General features: G+C 44.5%; 2 long non-coding RNA genes across 5 annotated transcripts in view; both read right to left on the bottom strand.

Moving 5' to 3' along the window:
- LOC134735495 (uncharacterized) overlaps nt 1-3079 on the bottom strand; it is a 100683-nt gene extending 97604 nt beyond the window's left edge. For 3 of the 4 annotated variants that reach the window (XR_010118672.1, XR_010118673.1, XR_010118675.1), the window contains exons 1-2: nt 2941-3079; nt 2088-2173 (exon numbers count right to left, since the gene is read on the bottom strand). This is a non-coding gene — a long non-coding RNA (uncharacterized lncRNA). The other variant, XR_010118674.1, reaches the window with a different exon arrangement.
- Nucleotides 3080-11450: 8371 nt separating this feature from the next.
- LOC134735499 (uncharacterized) overlaps nt 11451-21953 on the bottom strand; it is a 30093-nt gene continuing 19590 nt past the window's right edge. The window contains exons 3-5 of the long non-coding RNA XR_010118682.1: nt 17492-17606; nt 16597-16764; nt 11451-13398 (exon numbers count right to left, since the gene is read on the bottom strand). This is a non-coding gene — a long non-coding RNA (uncharacterized lncRNA). The remainder of the gene's footprint in view (nt 13399-16596; nt 16765-17491; nt 17607-21953) is intronic.

Here is a 21953-nt window from a genome sequence, read left to right as displayed (position 1 = left end):
CAGTGAGAGGGGTGTAAAGTGGGTTTCAAACTGTCAAAAAGAAGACCGTGCTGTGTAACCCAGAAATAGTTATCTCTATTCTCCAAAAGGTCACCCAAAAGTATGCCCATGGGGAAAAGGAGGGGATAAGAGCAAGGAGCTGCCTTTCCAGCAATGGGTGGAAGTGCCATAAAAACCCTATTCATGGAGCCAAAGTGGTCTTTCTGCTGGGGTAGGGCAATTGCTTCAGCATGAAAATCTGTAAAGCCTGTTGAAAGGGTCTCTTTCCAAAAGAATAGTTCCATAATGGGCTGAAAATGAAACACTTGTTTTCCCTTTGCAAAATCAGCTAGATTAAAACAGCTTAAAATTATTCCAAAGGCTGTGATCATGAAGGTCTAGAGTGGCCCTGGACCCCTAGGATCCCCAGATACACTAGTTATGTCTCCTCCTGAGCAGCGGTTGAGGGGATGCTAAAAATCATTAACAAAATTAGCAAATATTTATCATATGCCTGGGACTGGACAAAGCATGTGTTTTTCAAGATCTCATTTAATCCCTACAATCATGCTCTGCATTAAATGCCATAATTATGCCCACTTAAGAGTAGGGAAACTGGGAACTAGGGAGAGTAGTGACAGACAGGTGATCGGGGATCACACAGTGAAGGAGAGAAGTCAGGCTACACACCCACCCTGCGCCACTGCCCCAAAAAGCCCCTGTTCAGAAGCTGACCCAAGGGCTGCAGATAGGGGAGGAAAGGAAAGTTGGAAATCGCTTACTCTGCTGCTCATTACTCTGCCTCTCCCACCCCGACTAGAGCACAAGATGCATCAAAAAGGAAGCACTCGGTAGTTTTGTCATGCTGGATTTGGTTTACAAAATAAGGCTTCTACACCTATTCTCATTTTTTCACGCATGTTCATATTTGGGCCAAACAAGGGGCTGGGCTACAGCACACCTATCTGGGCTACCACATCGGTACCACTGATGAATGTCTATGTCTGCCAATTACATATTTATAAGGTCACCTGCCTTGACTCCGACACAGAAGTTATTAAATGCTTGGGAGCCATAAGGGTTGAGCTCAGTGCCCTGAAACAAAGGCAAAGAGGCTGCCAGACCCATCTGAAGCAGGAACAAAAGCCTTTAATTTCTGAAGGAGCTGGTTGGGAGTTTTCTTATAACTGGGTGCCCAGCACACATTACAAATGGGGAAAAGTAGAGATGCACTAATGCCGTGGGGGGGGTGTGGCGGGGGGGCGGGGCGGAGGGCGGCGTGTGGAACCAAAGCAGGCTTTTCTGCCTAGCATCCAGAAAAAGCCCTCTTCATAAGCAGCTTGAGTGGTGGAGAAAGGGGGAAAGATGCACTAATCCAAGAAAGAATGTGTTATGATATTGCACAATTTTCTCCTGTCACCAGTTTTTCCTTTTTATGAAGACGCCAGGGAGGATTCACCTCTTGCTTGAAATCAGCAAACTGACAGCTTGTAAGCCTGCACCCCAACTTTTCCCAACCAGAGCCCCAGCAGCCAGATGCATTGGGAGGGCACCCAGCTCCCTTGTCTCCCAAACGTAATCATTCCAATCCAAGCTGGGGCTGCCTGGAAGTCAACACTCAAGGCACATTTAATAAGAAACATCTGGCCACCGAAGAGGGTTGACACGGCGCAGGCGGGCAGCAATGGATTTGTGGTTGGGACCCAGAGTTACAGGCGCTGAATTAAAAACACAATTGGAAAACACCAGCTAGTCCAGGGAATCCTACAGGCACAGCACTGTGGCACTTGGCAACACTGCCATGCCCAGGGTGAATTGTTTTGGAGTGAGTTACCTAGACACATAGTGCCCGTGCTGGGGATCCACAGTTCTCACATCAGGGAAACGCAGCCTTGAGCCCTGCTCTCCTGCGTCTCCCAGTGTCTGGCCACCACTTCCACCTCCAATATTTGTAGCAGATGTAGCTCCGCTCTTAAAGAAACAGCCTTTGCATTCTTTCCATGTGACTTACAAGTGAGATTTAAGGCAGGGGGGAATATATATATATATCTATATTACATATTGCATATTTTTTCTTGCTGCAGTGTTGTGCATTTAAGGCTTCCTACCTCCATTTATGCAAGGCGAACCCAGGGCACTGGTCACCACAGGCGTTACATGGCTGGCCTCGCTCTATCCGCCCCAGTCCGGTCAACTTCAAAACAAAAAGACAACACACGCATGTCTCCACCACGGGGTCTCCCTCCACAGCCCCACTCCTGTCCCTGGCAGGATGGCCTGCCCCTCCCACCCCACCTTCTGTGATTTGAGTCAACTGCTCCTCTTCTGTATGGGGGACACGGGGCGGGCCGCTGCCAGTGCCCCAGGGTGGTCTCCCGCCTGCTTGGGCAAGGGTGCGCGGACCCAGGCAGGCTGCCTCCGGCATGGGCACCACACCACCAAGAAATGGCCACGGCTGGGGCTTTGTCTCCCCCAGACACCTTGGTCACGGGTTTCTAAGAAACAAAAGCAAGACCCTTCAGTTCCCTGGAGTCCGCAAGAAGCGAGCATCGCGCGCCCGCCCTAGACTGGGCTGGTGCTCCCGGAAAGGGGGCAGCAGAGGACACCCCAAAAGACAGCCCTAAAGTCCAAGTCCCCGCTAGAGCTCCAAGTGGCTGGACGCCGGAGCTTTGGTGCTAGGATTCCGATTTGCCTGGAGCGAGGGGGCTTTCCAGGGATCCCCCAGACTGTGACCCTGAGGGCCACCGTTCGGGTCTCACCGTCGCCCAGCCGGGGGGTTGGAACTTAACCCCTCCCGCGCCTTAGAGCGCTCTCTCGCGCCCTGGACGCGCCCCGCCCGCGGGGCCGGCTTACCTGGGGCCACAGGTGCGCAGCCGCGGGGCGCAGTGGGGCTGCGCGCGGGCGCTCGCGGCCGGCTGGAGGTGCCCGGCGATCGGCCCCGCTCGAGCGGGGGACACTCACCGAGCGGCTGGAGAGTCTTTTCCGGGAGCTCCGGCTGAACATGGCCGGACGCCTCCTGCTCGCAGCGCCGTCCGTCGGTCCGTCCGCGCCGCGGCCGGGAGGGCGGGTCGCCTGGGCGGGCACCCTCGGCGGCCGCTGGCCTGGCTGTCTCCGCCTTGCAGCCCCCGGCTCGCTCCGGAGCGCACGCCTACTCCTCCTCCCTTCCCTCTGCCTCTCCCTCCCCTCCCGCAGGTCCCTCCCTCTCTCCCGGCATCCCCCCGCCCTCCCGGGTTCGCCCCGCGGTCCACCCGCTCTTCCCATCCCTCCCCCGCACCCGGCTGGGGCCACTTTCTCCCTTTCCTTGGCTTCTAGGCCCACTGGGCACAACTCCCGGCGCTCACCTGGTCCCGCCCCCTAAGGCTGGTCCCTCACCCTTCTCCCCAGCCTAGGGGCAGGGACCGTTTCACACCCCCCTGCCTCTGTAGCTGGGGTAGGGGAGTGCAGATGGAAGGATGAGGGTTGAGTTTGTTTAAGATATAATCCACATACAGTAAATTCACCCTTTTTTAGTGCCCAGTTCTGCCAGTTTTGACAAATTCATACAGACCTGTAACCACCACCACAATCAAGGTATAGAACAGCCCTCTCACCCCCGAAAATGGATTATTTTAAAAGTTTGTACCATGCCTAGAATCTAGTGTTCATTAGGTGTTGAGAGAGGAAGAGGAAGTGGAGGAGGAGGAGGAATTATGCCCCTAATTGTTTAATGCCTGGAATATAGTAGATGCTCATTAAGTAAGTGTTGATTCATTGCATTCAAGCTTTGAAGCCATTGCGCCTTTAGTGCTTTTCCCATTACCTTTTCCATCACTTACTAGTTGGTGATCTCCCCAAATTAACCTCTTTGTGCTTCTGTCTCCTTATCAATAATAATTTTTTAAAATGATGTAACAAGAGTCCTTATGTCACACCATTGTTGAGAGAGCTGAGTTGGGGCATGTATAGTTATTATAACAGGCACAAACTCAGGCTCATTAAAGATTGGCTGTCATGGCCTAGCATGGCTCACACCTGTAATCCCAACACCTTCAGAGGGGGAGTCAGGACAATCTCTTGAGGCCAGGAGCTCCAGACCAGCTTGGGCAATCTGACAAGACCCATCTCTATAAAAAGTAAAAAATTAGCCAGTCATGGTGGTGTGCACTTGTAGTCCTGGCTGCTTGGTAAGCTGAGGCAGGAGGATCGCTGGAGCTCAGGAGTTTGAAGTTACAGTGAGCTATGACGGCCCCACTGCACTCCAGCCTGGGTGGTAGAGCAAGACCCTGTCCTTATAAAATAAATAAAAATAAAGATTAGCTGTCAAAGAGGGAAAAACGTAGTAAGTCTGAGAGGTTCAGGCCACATGCCCGCTTATCATTGATGTTTCTACTCAAATATCACCTTCCCTGAGAGAACATTCCTCGCCCCCGCTGTAACATCTCTCGTACTAACATGATCTCACACACACTAATATAATGTGTAGCATACATTGAAGTGATCTTATTTGCTTATTTATTTGTCCTCCCCCAAACGCAAGTTGCACAACAGAAGGGACATTGTCTTCTTGGCTTCAGTTGCCCTAGAGCCTGTAACAATGCTTCCCTCTAGTAGGTTCTCTATAAATATTTATTGAAAGAAGACATTCTTCTCATTGTCAAAAAAGAAAACTGTCCAGTGTTTTACAGATGAGACACTGAACTTTGATGAAGAAAAGGTGTTTGCCTGGAGTGGCACAGCAAATGAGTGGCAAGGCCAAACCACCTACACCCCAAATTCAAAAGAATAGGGGGCCACAACTCAGACACACCCAGTGTATCAGTGTCAGCTGATTGTCCTCATGCCTAAACAGTAAAGTTCGGTTTGGTTTCTGGGCCAGAATTAGGGTGAGGCAAAGAACGCCTTTACTTTGGGAGCAAAATGTACTGGGATGCTAAGAAACTCAGTAACCAAGATAAACCATGTTTTTATTCAATATTTTAAGAATCAGAGTTAACACCAAAAAAACTTCATGATGAACAGGATATCATTTTAAACAAAGAAAGGATTCTACCCTATACTTATATAACCCTGCCTCACTCACCTTACCTTAATCCTGGCCCTGGTAAAAATGTTCAAAAACTCAGGGACATTAAGGATAGAATTCCTTATACTGCTTTATCTAAGTTACTCACCACCAACTATCACCATTAGATGATATACCCCCAGAGGGTAAATGCCCCGGCTTTTCTATCTGTTCACTAGCCCAGGCTTAGCACAGCGTCTGGCTCATTTCAAATGCTCAACAAACGTTTGTTAAATAACTAAATCTAAGGCAGTAGATTAGGCAAGGGGAGGGGGAGGGGATGTTAGCAATCAGAGCCCCAGGTTATAGTCAGTACCAGGGCTGGATGCTCACCTGGCTGTCTCAGCAGGGCACCACACACCCAGCTCTGTACTGCACGTGGCCTTGTATCTGGAGGAAAATGCCAGGAGGTTAGGGAAGTGCTCATATTGTGATTGTGGATATCGCCTATTAGTATATTAATTATGAAAATTTTTAGCAAAGGTCAGTAACAAAATTAGTGCATTACAAGTTTCCAACAGATGGAGGGTGAATATCTTGAGGAAGTGTTGCCTTATTCAAATTCCCTCAAAGGAACTACAATAGCTAGGAGCAGGTGTCTTGCCTCAGGTGTGGCTGGTGGAGGGTGCAATGATAACAACATCATTGGGAGCATGTGTGGAGTGTTTCTGGCCTTTAACTTTTGTTGTGTGGTCACAGAGGAGATGCCAAGAAGATGTGAGTGGACTTTAAATGTTGTATGAATAAGCCAGGTGCATGTGGCCCAATCCCAGCCCACAAACAGTGCTCCAAGGGTTTCTCCTGATGCTTGCCATAAAAAGAACTCCCTCCTAAGCCCAGTCCCCACTGCTCTATTTCCTCTGAGTTTGAACCAGTATTCTATGGGCTTATTTACCCCTGAGGTTCATGTATGAGAGGTAGTATCTTCCTTATCTATTCAACAACCACTTTATCTTGCTTAGAAAGACAAAGTTTAGTAAGCCAGGAAGGAAAAAAACATTCCTGCTGTCAGCTGCAGGTGAATAGTAGACAATTTTGTTTTGCTTTATCACTGCATTTGCTGTTCATAGACATTTTTGATGTATGTTCTTTCTTCATCTCTCAAGGCAATACAGTTACTAAAGGAACTTGAAGAGATCCTCATACACAATTGTCAACGTGGGAAGACGCCTTTGCTATAATGTAAAGTGGAAAAACAAAACCCGAATAGACTGTTTGCCTGTAATTGCTCCTAAAATATGCATCAAGAAACTGGAAAGAAACACACGACACGTTAAAATGTATTGATCATGAAATTATAAGGTTTTGTTTGCTTTCTGCCTCCTAAATCTATTTCCTATAATGAACCTCTGTTCATTTCATAACCCGAAATGTAAAAGTATTTATCTAAATCGAGAATTGTGCCCGTGTTGCCTGAGGTCTTCTTACATCAAATCTGGATCAGCTGCAGCGAGAAGCGCTGTGTCTCCCCTTCTCTTGACCTATATATAGGTTCCTGTCTTGTGTATTTTGGCTTTTCTTTTTTTTTTTTTTTTTTTTTTTTTTTTGTATAAATCTGTGACTTTTAAGCCAGGCAAAGCTTCTGGCCCACTGTTCTCACATACCTGCGGGAAACCTCAGCAATGTGTCCAAAAAGTACTTTCTAAACTAGGAAAGAAGACGGTAGCTCAGAGCAGCTTCACACATGTGCACACTTATTTCCGTGAACTACCAGAAACAACTCTGAATGTGGCAAAAGGGGTAAAATCTCCCTGAATAGTAGCCAACACTTAGCAGCTCTATCAAAGCATCCTCTGAGTCAGAAGTCTACAAATGGTAGTTTTAACAAGAGTATTTAAAGCCATGGTGGTGGGGGAGTTCAGGATGACTGGAAGGATGGTTTTTTTCTTAGTGGTGGGTTTATAGAGGGGCTTTCCTCCTCCTTCCCAATGAGCACTCCTCTGTAGTCTATACATTTTCTTGTCTAGGCATGAATCAGACATATGTCATCAGAAAGAATTAAATCAGGAGACAACTGGAATAAAGAGAGCAGTACAGGTGGGCTATTTCACAGGATTTAAATAATCTTAAACGTATAAGTATATCCTAACATACTTAAAGCAAAAATATCTGAAAAGATATAAAGCACTACACTAAACAGCATATATATTTCTCTTTGAAAAGCCTTGGAATTGTGTGGTGCCATGGGCTCAGCTTATCCTGAAAAGCAAATTACAAAAAAATAAAAGGGAAACTGTAGTTTGAGGGACAGTCACGACTGTGTTGTTTCTAAGACGAAAAGCAAAATCACACGTAAATACCTAACATTAAAGGATCCATTCAGTAAAAATAGATAATGGTACATCCTTCCAATGGCATTCTGCCCAGATGTTAAAAATGATGTAGGATATGAGAAAATTTGTGTGAATATTGCTCCACTAAAAACCAGGCTACAAAATAGCAATATGAATTTACATTTGCAAAATAGTTGGGGTAACTGTTATACTTTCAAAGATACACACATATTTGGAGGAAAGAAGTCCAGCGACTATAACAAAAAATGTTACTGGTTAGGATTGTTTTAGGGATTGAATTTCAAGTGATCTGATAGTTTCTCTTTTGCTTATCTAATTTTTAAAAACTGAATGTGTTTTCCTTTTATAATAATTAAAAGTGAAAATATAAAATAATTACTTGACTTTTTGAAGCTCTTGAAGACTAAGAGTTATCTTTAGATGATAAAATATAGGGGGCTTTTGTTACTTTTTCTTATCTATATATTCTTAATTTCTATAGGAAGCAAGTATTGTTTTGAATTAAGAAACACTTTGAGGCCGGGCGTGGTGGCTCACGCTTGTAATCTCAGCACTTTGGGAGGCCGAGGCGGGTGAATCACGAGGTCAGGAGATCGAGACCACGGTGAAACCCCGTCTCTACCAAAAATACAAAAAATTAGCCGGACGTGGTGGCGGGCGCCTGTAGTCCCAGCTACTCAGAGAGGCTGAGGCGGGAGAATGGCGTGAACCCGGGAGGCCGAGCTTACAGTGACCCAAGATTTCGCCACTGCACTCCAGCCTGGGCGACAGAGCGAGACTCCGTCTCAAAAAAAAAAAAAAACAAACAAAAAAAGAAATACTTTGAAACTGGAAATATAAATGGGTTTCAAATAGTCATAATTATCGTGTATGACAAATATTAGTTTTCTTTAGAAAGAAAAAATTTCAAATTTTATTTCTTCTCAATTTTCTAGAGTTGTTTTCCCCACGAACATATGTGTCTTTTGTAATAATTTTAAAAAGTATATTTTTGGTGCAGCTCTTCTGTCACTCCCTTTAACCAGCGATTTGAGGACTTTTGAGTACTGTGCTCCCTGTTTTCCCAATACTCCTAAACAAGCACAAATGTGCAAAGTTGACTTTTTGATAATCCCTTTCACTTGTGTGTGTCCCAGGCTACTATTTGCAGAATACATTCAAAGGTATTATATTGGGACTCCAAGACTCACAGTGAGGTCAGAAAAGGAAACAAACCCTCATTGAAGCTGTGTGGCTTCCCCGAGAGGTATGCTGGTAAGAGAAGGGGGTTTCAAGAGGAATGAAGCCTAGGTTTGTTGTCCCAAGTTTTCATGATCCCTTCCCATCCTTGGGGATAGCTTTCTATTAAGATGTTCTCTCTCTCTCACACAGACACACACGCAAACACACACAAGACTGCCCTGCTGTGCACCTTCTAGGTGCACCCAGTGCCCCTTCACACAAAAATGCATTTGAAGGACCAGCATGGGTCTGAGGTAACGGCGTATTTTGGGGGAGTTGAGTGGACTTTCTCTTGCTGTTTTCCCCTTGACTGCATTTGTTTCCCCATAATCCCCAACCACTCTCTCCAGCTCACCTGGCAAAGCTGCTCCTTTCCCTGAGCTCTCCTCCAGCCTTTGTATCATTTTTCTGCATTGGCTGAGTTTGTCATAGCTTCCATCAATTGAATAGAAACCATGAAAAGGGGAGTAGAGGCAGTTTCCACACACACTATTACCCCTATTTCGCTAGTCTATGCTTGAGCGTCATCGAGAAACCAAGGTTATTGGTTTGCCACACAGAGCTCATTTTTCTCCTCAATTCTAACTCAAAAATAAATTTTCTCTCTCTCTTTCTCTGACACACACACACAGAGAGAGAGAGAATGAGAGAGAGAGAGAGAGAGAGAGACATTTAATGGCCTCTGTCTCACTGAGATTCAGAATTACTGAGTGGTTCCCAAACTTTCTATGCTATACTGTCCAATAGTAGAATTCTGGAGAGTTCAATTGAAGAGATTAAAAGACTCAAAACAAGACCAAACAGGTCAGTCATGAGGACAAAGCAACTGCAACTATAATGTAGGACTTGTCCTTTTCACTTGGCCTTTATCGCTAAGCCTCTTTAGAAAAATGTCTCTCAAATTTGGCTGCATAGCAGGAATGACTTGGGAACTTTAAGAAAATTCTAATGCCCAGGCCACACCCCAGGCCAATTAAATCGGAATCTCAGGGGTACAGCCCAGCCATCAGCATTTTAAGAACTCCCCATGTGATTCCAGGCTGCAGTTGTGTGGCAGAACTGTGCATGACCTTTTAGGCAAAGGCTTTTCAGGGCCAGGTTCTTTGGCTGAGATTTGAATCTGCTATGCTTTCTTCTTCTTACCAGAAGCTGTGTCCAGCTTGACACCCACTGGAATGACCTCATCAACAGTAACAGTTTATAACATATATCTAAAGAGGGTGGGCCTGGGGTTCCAAAGGGCTTTGTGTTTGCTATGCCTGGGGCAGGCAGCCGAGTGTGGAGCACTTAGGACAGGGCTAAACCCAGCTGTCTTGTAAAGGAATAAAAAACGGGCGAGGGCTAAGGAGGGTGACAGAGGAGAATCACCTTATTGGCTGTGCAGATAGGGATTTGGGGGAGAGATGTGTCCAGTGGGGACTGCTCAAACAAAATGTTGTTCAGTGCCTGAGCTGGCCCCACTGCAGGATGTAAGGAATCTTCTGTAAAACCATATTATTTTCAGATGCTTGACGTGCCTAGATCTTAGGGAATCCTGGAAGAGAGCTGAGCTTTGTGTTGAGGCTGGCAAAGGGCCATGTCTGAGCTGGCGTCTGGTAACAAGAAGGAGGTCTACACCTGGGCTTCAAGAGTGTAAAGTCAATTACAACAAATTAATTATGCTCATTGGTCAGAATGTGTTGGAGCACTTGTGCTGGGCTCGTGGCACCCTGTAGAGATCCACTGGACTGAGGCCTGGTTAATGCTACGGAAAAGGCTGGCTTCTGTACTCAAATGAACATCATTCGACAGCTTCTGATCACAGAGGACAACCAAACTGACAATGTTAATGAAATTATTAAAAAGTCTCCAGTTCCAAAAAATGGCATGGATTCCACTTCTCACATTTACCCTAGCTTCCCAACAGACAAACAGGTTGCTTTAAAAGCCCAGAGGTAAGTGATTATTTTGGTTGAGGCAGAGATTTCATGTTTTGGGGACAATTTGATCAAATGGTCTGATTTTTCAAGGTTTCAACCAACTGGCCTGTCTTACCTGCAATTTCCATGAAGCATTTCTTTTTCTTTCCTATCAGCCCCCTGAAAACCAAACCTGACATAATATCTTGATAAGGCCCCTTCCTGATTCTTTCCATCTGGGAAAGTTGTCTCATTTTTCTAGCCCAGCGGTTCTTAACCCTGGCTACACACTAGAATAATCTGGGGAGTTATTTTCTTTAATATGTCATGTCTGGCCCCATCCTAATCAATTAAATCAGTGTTCCTGGGACCAGACAATGGCTAGTTTTTTTAAAGCTCTCCAGGTGAATTTAAAGTCTAGTCAGGATTGACAGCCTTGAATCTGTCTCTTTTCCCATGATTTCTTTACTCATCCTCCTAGATTTTCCTTCTCTGTGTTCCTGCTACATTATCCTCATCCTACCTTTGTACCTGCCGTCTCACTATGCAAAGTAGACAGTCTATCTCTTTTGCATAGATAACAGGAGAAGGAGACAGATCAGGACAAGACCTTTAATTCTTTGCTTCTCAAAGGTGATGTCGGAGACCAGTAGCCATGAAATTATCTGCAAGCTCATTCAGACTGCATAATCCTCGTAACTCAGAATCTGCATTTAAACAAAACCCCTAAGCAATATGAATGCACACTGGAGTTTAAGAAGCACTGTTCCAATTAACCCATAACACATCCTCCTTAAAGGACCATCCTACAGCCCCTCTGTGATTTGCCAGAATGGAACTATGTGGTTCAAAACCTCAGTCTCCCCAGGTACTGGCTCTGTATGAAGCCCTGTTTTAAATGCTTCTACCGACCACCATTCATTTTCACCTTGCTACAGCTCTGTGGGACTGGCTTACTATTATTCCTAACTGGAATAAAACAAGGTTCAGAGAATTGAAGTGACTTGTCCAAGCTAGTGACGGATTCAGGATTTTAATACAGGTTCCATTTGATTCCAAAATTGGTTCTCTTTACAATAAAACAGATGTCACCGTGGTTCATCCAGAAACAGGTGAGCACAGAGTAGGTGAGATGGCTGGTGCAATCCTAGCTCTTCTTGCTTTGGACTGAAACTTGCAAGATGCTTTCTCTGCTGCTGCCTGAAACTTGCAAGACCCTTACTCTGCTGCTAGCAATGAAAGACCAGTTTTCCTGCTCCCGCAGCAAGTCAGTATCTCACCTTGGAAATGACTTAAAAAAAAAAAAAAAAAGTTCTCATCACCACTGAGAACTCCCCCAAGAGAGTACAGCCTGTTTGGCCTCTTGGCAGGACCCTTCTGGATATGTAGTTCATTTCCTCTTCAGCAGAGAATTTGGTCTCTTGAGTATTAAAACGTATGCTTTTCTTTTGTGTTCTTTTTTTGTGAGCCAAAAATCATCCAACCAGACAACCCTTTCTCTGTCATGTATGGGACATGGACAATTTTAAATGGTTGTAAAAAAAAAATTGGAACTTCAGTTTAAATGGACTAAAACTTCCTACATAGCGTGCAGCTGGGGTCAGTATGGCCAAGATGTTAAGTGCCCATGAAGTCACCTCTTTTGTCTTTTAAACAGGATAATCAATGCCACAGACTAGGTTGAAAACTAGATCCAAGCAGAGGCCCCTCACATTCCTTGGGCATGTAACATGGACAAGTAGTAGACTGAATTGTCATTTCTTCATAAAAGTGGTTGCCACGATTCGGGTGTGTATGAGTCAGAGCAGCCTAGCTAGTCCAATAAACAGCAAGTCTCACAGGCCTATCAAAAGAGCTGTTTCATGCTTTTGCTCACATCACAGTCTGATGCAAGTGAGGCAGGGGAGGGGGTGAGAGGAGGGGAAGAGCGAGTGGGAAGGTAGTGCTATGCTCCGCCCAGACATTCAGGCCGATGATTCTTCTAAGGGCTGCATCTGCCATCTTCCAGAACTGCAATGTCCAATATGGCAGTGATGTCATATGTGATCATTTACATTTAAATGAATCAAAAGTAAAAATTCACTTTCTCAGTTGCATTAGCCATATTTCCAGTTCTCAAAAGCCACCTGTGACTAGATTCTGCTACACTGGATGCACAAAATAGAAGATTTCCATAATTCCAGAAAATTCTATTGGACCACTTCCTCTAAATTTCAGAGTGTCCCACTGGATTGTTTGAGTCTGACCTGCAGACAAGAAAAGAGAAGGTGAAGAGTCAGTGAGGAGTGGTGGACATATTTTCCCCAAATTTCATTGGCACAAGCTTGAGACGTGGCCTCCTTTACTGCAAGAGAACTGAGAAGCATCATCTAGCTTTGTGCCTAAGAAGAGGAGAAGCACGGACATGCATGAGCCCTTGGGCATCCCTGTCCCAGTGGCCTTACCAGAAGTGCAATGCTATCTCACACTGCATTCCTTGTATTCCTAGGAGAAGTGGCCAGGCTTCTAAAGAACATAACCTTATTTTGGATTAGGCCTCAGAGATATTAACTCTTGCTGTCGGTAAGGGTTGACTCAGATGCAGAAACTCTGACAACAGTTAACCACTTCACTTGAAAGAGAAAGCCTCATATGACATTCATCTCATCATTGGCAAAGTGTATGAAAAAGTGATTCTGTTTTTATATTCTAAATCAGGAGTTGGCAAATTTTTCTGTACAGGGTCAGATAGGAAATATTTAAGGCTTTGTGGATCATACAGTCTTTATCGCAACAACTCAACTCTGCAATTGTAGTACAAAAGTGCCATAGATGAAGGAGAGTGACAGTGTTTCAATAAAGCTTGATTTACAAAAGCAGGCAGTAGGTCCAGTTTGGTCTAGCATAGCTTGCTGGCTCCTGCTCTAAGTCTTCACCAGGTCCTCTTCACTTCCTAGCAGACTCACCTTTCTCTTCTTCCTGTCCCCTTCAAAAAAGAATGGTAAAAAGAAAAATGGAAATGTTGGTATATGTAGAGAGCCAACATTTTGCAGTGCTAAGCACTTTACTCAAGTTCTCACGACCCCTTGAGTAAGATTTTTATGGTTGCCCATTTACAGATGAGGAAGCTGACACACAGAGAAATTAAGTCATCAGGTTTAGCTCATGCAGAGACTAAAATTCTAAGTGTGATGACATAATTCACTGTAAGTCACTGGTGCATGAAGCAGTACTGTTTAATATCGCCCAACATGGTAATCAGGGAAGAACTTAGCCATAGACATTATCAGAGGGAGGGAACTAGAGTAGGGCATGGGGAAAAAAAATACATACCTGAGTTGGTAGTCGATGGGATTTGTTTGGGAACACCTATGACACCTGTTAGGGGTGGGGAGATGGCAAGAAGAATGAGGAGCAAATGTGTAAACCATGTAGGGGTCTGTGGTCTTGCAATGGCAGATGAGGAAGTCATTACTGTGATGAACACAAGGCTTTTTTTTTTTTTTTTTTTGAGATGGAGTCTCGCTCTGTCGCCCGGGCTGGAGTGCAGTGGCGAAATCTCGGCTCACTGCAAGCTCCGCCTCCCGGGTTCACGCCATTCTCCTGCCTCAGCCTTTCCGAGTAGCTGGGACTACAGGCACCCGCCACCACGCCCGGCTAATTTTTTGTATTTTTAGTAGAGACGGGGTTTCACCGTGGTCTCGATCTCCTGACCCCGTGATTCACCCACCTCGGCCTCCCAAAGTGCTGGGATTACAGGCGTGAGCCACCGCGCCCAGCCGAGACACAAGGCTTATTAATGTGCAACAGTGCCCAATTTTAACCCTTTCCTGTCATTTTCAATAAAGGGAATTTTGTCTTTGATATCTGCTTCTCCTTTCCCCAGTTTCTGGCTTAAAAACATGCAAAATCAGGATGTTGGGCAAAAAGAAACAGGCCCAGGTAGAACAGAAGAAAGGAGGAAAGATTTTTGTTTATGAGACATTTCGTGGGCTCTCCTTTGTTGTGAGAAGTCTGGGTAACGGGCAAGGCAGAGAGAGGGATGAAGGCAATCAGAGAGGCAAAATCAACCTAAATACTGTATTGCTGGGAGAGCACAGAGGTCAAAGACAGAGAGCCTGAAAGGGCAAGTGGGCTGCTCTTGGAGATGTTTGGGTTTCGGGTGGCGAATGAGAAGCTCTGGTATAACAGAAAATCAAGAAAGAAAGAGAAAAGGATTTTGAGAAATGCTACCATGAGTTATCAGTTGGGTCCCTTATAACATTCTCTGGGTATTGCAGGTAAAGTTTCCATTGTAATGATTTTCGCTTTGGAAGATGTGACTCTACGCAGAGATTGGACTACATGGGGCCTTGGGATTCATTTGGGTTACCCTAACGAAATGTCTCCATTTTTTGCTCCCTGAATTGGAGGAATCCAGATTATATGGGAAAAAAAAAAGAATTGCAATAGGCACAGCAGTCCAAGAATGGAAAATGCTAGCTCTTGAGGTAGAAAATTTTCCATCTCTACAAGTGTTCATGTAATCACCTATTGTGACATTGCGGAGGGAATGCAGGAGCCATAGGGAAGTGGGTTCCTCAACCTGGTTGAGCATCAAAAGAACCACAGCTTTCACAACCCACAGCCCCAGGCCCCTTCTATTTCTGTCATGTTGTGGAGAGCTGACCTTTTACAAAACTCTCCAGGGGATTCAGAGCTTTGGGAACCAATGATGCCAAGAGCTGGGCAACGTGATCTCTACTGCCGCTTCCAAGCCTGACAGCATTATCCTCCACGAACCTCTCCTTTGTAAAAGCATAACCTCACAGGATTATTTAGCCAAAGCACATTCTGTTAAAAGGGAAGTGTGCTTAAAGGATCTCTCAAATAAGTAAAGAGAAATAGAAGGAACAAAGTCACTGTGAAGTTACATCCTGCTTCTTTTTGGGTCTCCTTGGATGATATTTTAGACACATTAAACTAGTCCACTGATTTATTTATTTTAAGGGCTTTTTTTTTTCCAGGTCTTTGGGGCTCCACCCTTTCTCTGCATTTACTCCTAAAAGTCCTTTAATGAGAAAATAGTGCCAGGTGGAAAAACAAAAATAGAGAAGAGGTTCTCAGGCCAGTCACAAAAATTATTCTAGAATCCAGGTAATTGTGGCTGAGAGCTGTATCTGGAAAATGGTGAGTAAATTACATTTTTGTAAATGCAGCCCTATGTGGAAAGCTGTGAGGCAGCTCCTTATGAAAAAGGCTAAGTTAGAGGAAACTTTCTACAAACCGAGTGGTTATCAAGATTTTTATCTTTAAGATTTTCCCCTGAATTGCAAAAGTAATATGTTTATTTTAGAAAATATGGGACACACACTTAGAAAAACAGAAGAAAAAAACTTAAAGTACACATAATTCCATCACTGCAAGAAAACAATTTTAAATATTTTGGAGTATAGCCTTCCAGATGAACACATATATACACACATATATACATATAAATATGCACATGTAATAAACCTTTTTCAAAAAATTGGGATCCAACTATACCTGTTTCTTTGCAACCTGCTTTTTCCCCCCACTTCATCTGTCATGATTATTTCCTCACACAACAAATACTTTTCCACAGCAGTTTCCAAAGGCTGCATAAAATTCTACCCTATTAAACCCCATTGTTGGACACTGAGGCTGTTTCTAATTTTTGACATGATAAATAATGCTTCTCATCTGCATCAGTATTATTTTAGATGAAGACACGCGGATATACCCAGTGATGCCAAATAAAACAGTGCCATTGCTAAATGTGATCTCATGTTTTATGCATTTTAAAATATTGAAGCTGTGGTTTGGGAACTGGTTAACTGTGGCTCCAGTGTGCGAATATACCACTTCTTCTGGGGCTGAGCTGCGGCCAGCCAGGTCGCCTAGTGGGGTGGAGGTCAGGAGATAAGCACCTCCCCTCAGGTGCTCCAATTCCCTGGGCTCAGGAAATCTCTCTCTGTCCTTCCAATAATAATATTCAAGGGAAACAAATGAGGGAAAAAATTTGATGGCTTCTGTTTCAGGTTGAATTATGCCACCCCCCTCCGCACCAAAATTCATATGTTCAAGTCCTAATCCCTGATATTTCAGAATGTGACTGTATCTGGAAATAGAATCTTTAAAGGGGTAAGTAAGATAAACATAGGTCATTCAGGTGGCTCCTTACCTAATATAACTGGTGTCCTTATAAGAAAAGATCAGGGGACACACACACACACACACACACACACACACACACACGGAAGACCATATGAAGACACAGGGAGAAGACAGCCATCTGCAAGCCAGCGGGAGAGGCCTCAGAAGAAACCAGCCTTGATCTTGGACTTCCAGCCTGCAGAATTAGGAGAAAATAAATGTCCGTTTTTTAAACCACCCAGTCTGTGGTACTCAGTTATGACAGCCCTAGCAAACTAAGACAGCTTCCTAACACATCTTCAGAGAAATGTTTCAGGTGAGTCAGAGTCCTAAGAGCAGGCAGCTGGAGAGTTAGAGTCAGAGAGATGGGACTTGAAATGGAGGGTCTAGGACTCAGGAGCTACCTGATCTTCAGCACACCCCTGCATGCTGAAATTTTTGGCTATGTATTACATATTGGCTACATAGTCAATACAGCTAATATGTGGCCAAAAATTTTAGCATCCCAGCCTCAGCATCCTCATGTTTATGCTAGAGACCAAACTCTTGTGATAAATAACACCCACTGTATTAGTCCATTTTCAAGCTGCTGATAAAGAGATACCTGAGACTGGGAAGAATAAGAGATTTAATGGACTCACAGTTCCACATATCTGGGGAGGCCTCACAATCATGGCAGAAGGCCAAAGGCACTTTGTACATGACATTGGCAAGAGACAATGAGAGCCAAGCCACAGTAGAAACCCCTTATAAAAACATCAGATCTCATGAGACTTATTCACTTTCATGAGAATAGTATGTGAGAAACTGCCCCCATGATTCAATTATCCCCCACCAAGTCCCTCCCACAACATGTGGGGATTACGGGAGCCACAATTCAAGATGAGATTTGGGTTGGGACACAGCCAAACCATATTACCCACATTTTGGAGGATTCTGAGGATGCCAGACGTGAAAAGCGCATGGCACAGTGCTTGGTATGTAGGAGGCATGGGATGAACTGTGTTAGCCAGTGGCCTGCACAAGCTTGTCTTCACCCTGTCAAATAAAGTGAGTCTTAATTAACCATATAATATGTAAAAAGATAATTAGACATTTGGAACTTTTGCTTTAAGGCAGATTCACTTTGTTTAGCCCACACAGTGCTTCTTAAAAACACTTCAAATTAGTTGTCAATATTTTAACAACAGGAGATTCTACACAAATTCTGGATTTCTGGCTATTTGAAAATCAACAGATCTGGAAGCTCTAGGCCCCCATACTCTGGCTCACTGTGGTTCCTGGGCAAGGGACGTAGCTGTGTCACCTGCTGGGCCATGTAGCATTGAATCTGTAACCTAGACCCTAATGTATAAACTGATTTTTATAAATAAAAATGCATACATGCATACACACGGAGAATAAATGTATGTGTGTGTAGGCGTGTGTGTGTGTGCGTATGTATTCCTTAAGTCCCATGTCTCTTCGCTTCATTATTTCAACATCTTTTCTTTTTAAAAAAATTCACTTTGATTCCAGATTCATGCCTTTGGTGTCTGATTCAACAAAACTGGTCTAAAAGCCGTGTTGCACCATATACCCTAGAAATGTGGATGAAACTACAGTTCCCCTAGTTTAACCTCTCATTTTACTCATGAGGCAATACAGCCAATATGTGGCCAACAATTTTAGCCTTGAAAGGGGCCTCAGAAATTAGTAGTCTTTGTAAACCCCTCGTTGTTGCTAGAAACCTCATAGATTTAGGAAAGCTTTTTGTTATTTGATTCAATTTTTACCAAAAAAAAAAACCAACCCAGGACCAAAAACAAAAAACAAAGGAATTCAAACATTTAATTAGTCATGTTAATTTGTTTTCCTTTCCCTCCAAGCAATCTCCAGGCATTACTAAAATGCTCCCAGGTATTTCCTAAAACAGGTTTACCTCCGCCCAGCCCTGTGAACCTCAGCATTGTCTTGTATCAGTTGCTAGGTAACTGAGGAAGATTTATGCACATCCATTGTTAATTTTAAAGACAATTTTCAGCTCTGCCATAAACATCACTAGAAGCAGACACCACACTTGCACTGAGACATTCCTCTAGCCTTCCCGAGATGGGGCATTCCAGGGCATGTCTATAAAATCCAAAATATTCTGGTTAAAAAGAAAAAAAAAAGGAAAATGCTGGTAAATTCCCAGCTGTCTGCAAAAACAGTTCAGCAAATTTGAGACATTTGGGCCCATCTCCAGTACCCTCTTGTGCCAAATCTATTATAAGTTTTATTCAAAGAGTATCATCTGACCTCCCAGTTTGCCTGCATTTAATTGTGCATTTCAAGTTTGCCCAAAATTTAATATTGTGCTTCTCTCCCCCATTCTTTCCAGCGGCACCAAAATTTAGTCCTTTGTATTCCAGAAGCTTCTGCACAATTATTTCTCAACCCAGTGGTTTCATTACTTTTTAAAGGGTTCTTGATAAGCACAACAACCATTTATACTGGTTTTGACCAAATGTATGGATTTTGTTGCCACCGTTTGGGTAAGTGATGGGGGGACCCAGTTTATATAATGGGCACCCAAATCAATGTTTTATACAGTGATCATAATTCTAATGACCCTTGGCTTGTGGGAAGCAGTTCATGTTTTACAACAAGCTTCCCAGGGCATTCTGTCATCAGATTCTCACCACAACCCCGTAAGAAGCATGTTGTGTGGCATCGTCATTCTAGCTTAGATGACTTCCTGACTTCAACACTGCCAGCTGGTGGTCTGGCCTTGCCTCCTCCTAACTCATCCTCTATACAGTCTCCAGAGAGGTCCTTCCAAACGGAAACCCAAGCATGCCAGTCTCCTACTTAAAATCAGCCTGATGTTTCATGGTTCACATTTGTAACATGGAAGATCACAGCCCCTGTGATCTAGCTAGGCCCTGTCTACCTCTTCAGTCTCATCTCCCATCACTCTTCCCTCACATTTTGCATCCCGGCTGTGCTGCCTTTTATATAGTTCCTTGCACACCCTGCTGTCTTCTTGTCCCTGGGTCTTTGTTCATCTGGCTTCCTCTGCCGGAGATACCCCACCATCCAATTATTACACCAATGCCCAATACTAAAGCATTCTCTGACCCCATCTCTGCCTTACACCTGAAGAGTTAGATTCACTCCCCTGTGCTTCCAGAATACTCAATGCATATCTCATCAGTGCATCTATGGAATTGCTTTATAATTATCTGTTCATCTGTCTGTCTTCTTCTAAACCTAAAACTAAATGTTTGAGTATTTTCCCGGGGAGTGCTTACACCATCTTCTTCCTCTGAGTATCTCCCAAGCCTAGCACAGTGCCCAGCACATCATGAGCATTAGTTTGTGGCAGGGATGGAGTAAAAGGGAAAGGGAGGGAGATCATAAGAAGGAGGCCAATAGCACCATTGGCCTGATTCCACAGATAAAGCAGCCCAGCCTCCAAGAAATTCAGTGACCCAGGCAACACAATTAGCAAGTGGAATAGCCAGCATTTGAATGGGAGAAAGATCCTTAGAAATAAGTGAACACAGGCTGGGCACGATGGCTCACACCTGTACTCCCAGCACTTTGGGAGGCCGAGGCGGGTGGATCACAAGGTCAAGAGATCGAAACCATCCTGACCAACATGGTGAAACCCTGTCTCTACTAAAAATACAAAAAAAAAAAAAAAAAAAAAATTAGCTGGGTGTGGTGGCATGTGCCTGTAATCCCAGCTGCTCAGGAGGCTGAGGCAGGAGAATCACTTGAACCTGGCAAGGGGAGGTTGCAGCCAGCCGAGATGGCACCACTGCACTTCAGCCTGGAGACAGAGCAAGACTTTGTCTCAAAAAAAAAAAAAAAGAAATAAGTGAACACATCGTTTCATACAGTGGAGAGAGCTTCCGTTTGCATACCTGCAGGGATGGACTGATCACTGCCTCTCCAGGCAGCCATTTTCATGGCTGGTCAGCTAGGCTATGAAACAGTTCATTCTCTGGAGGTGCCAAAGCTAGTTTCCCAGTGATTCGCATCAGCTCGGTTTCACTTTTGTCTTCTGCTGTTAGACATTTCCTCTTGTCAGAGCAGAAACCTCAGACTTCATATTCTGTGGATAAATCACCCTCGAATTGCTCCCCCCTTCCTCAATCACCGTCAAAAAATGCAAAAATAACCAGATTCTTAACCTAAACACAAGCACTTTCCACGTACTGTCTAATCCAAACATCCCAAAAACACAAGTTTAAAAACATGCTGGAGATCACACAGCTAAAAAGTCACAAATCAAGCCTAGACCACAAGGGGTCTAACTCCAAGTTCATGGACTTAACCACCTCACAATACTCTTGCCTGTCTGAGCCCTTTAGCTATTCAGCAGTGAAAAGCTAAGCAGATTAAAAGCACGTAATTCTCTCTCTCTTTCCGTGTCTCTCTCTCTTGCTCCCCTCCCCCCCTTCCTCCCTCTAATACTGGGTTTATGAAGACCTAGCAGACCTCTCTCCTCTGAGGATTAGTTTTCAAAATGAGTTTCTTTCTCATCCCCCTTCTCATCCCAAGCCCCATCTGAGGAAGAAAGATCGCTGGGCTGCTGGCTGTGCACATACTGTGTTATTCATGGGGTACGCACAAGGATGGGCCAGCTCATTAGGTTCAAAGCCTCAAATTAATTTTACATTACTGTCCCCGGAGGTGAAAGGTCATTTTTTATCTTCTTAGCCTTATCCACCACCGGGGATGAAATTGGATCTTTAGGAAGGAGGGGACCCCGCTCCCTATTGTACCGGCTGTTGATGCTTCTCTTCTTTGTTGTGAGTGAAATTGTACACACAGAGCTGAGATTTAAAACACACACACACACACACACACACACACACACACAAACACCAGAGGTGGTTTTTGTTGTTGTTGTTTTGAGGCAGGGTCTCACTCTGTTGCCCAGGCTGGTGTGCAGTGGCATAATTATAGCTCACTGCAGCCTCATACACCCAGACTCAAGTGATCCTCCCACCTCAGCCTGCTGAACAGCTGGGACTAGAGGTGTGCACCACCACACCTGGCTAACTTTCAAACTTTTTGCAGGGATGGGGTTTCGCTATACCGCCCAGGCTGGTCTTAAACTCCTAGCCTCAAGCAATCCTGTTGCTTCTGCCTCCCAAAGTGTTGGGATTACACACTGAGCCATTGCATCTGGCTGGCATTTTTAAGTAGGAACATTTTGTAAATTACGGAGCAGAGTAATGATTAAGAGGCTGGTACTGAGCGTGTTGAGAAAGCTAGAGACTGAAACTAACTGCTATTGCCAGGGTGAAGCTGATGGAAACTAGGTGAGAGGCCCTCTTAAATCCTCCAACTTTGCCATCTCCCTCTGGTGCCTCCCAGTGGCAGAACCAAATGTGGCACCAGCTGGTC

Source organism: Symphalangus syndactylus, chromosome 21 (assembly GCF_028878055.3).
Source record: "Symphalangus syndactylus isolate Jambi chromosome 21, NHGRI_mSymSyn1-v2.1_pri, whole genome shotgun sequence".
Classification (NCBI taxonomy): Eukaryota; Metazoa; Chordata; class Mammalia; order Primates; family Hylobatidae; genus Symphalangus; species Symphalangus syndactylus.
This window is presented reverse-complemented; position numbering and strand designations above follow the sequence as displayed.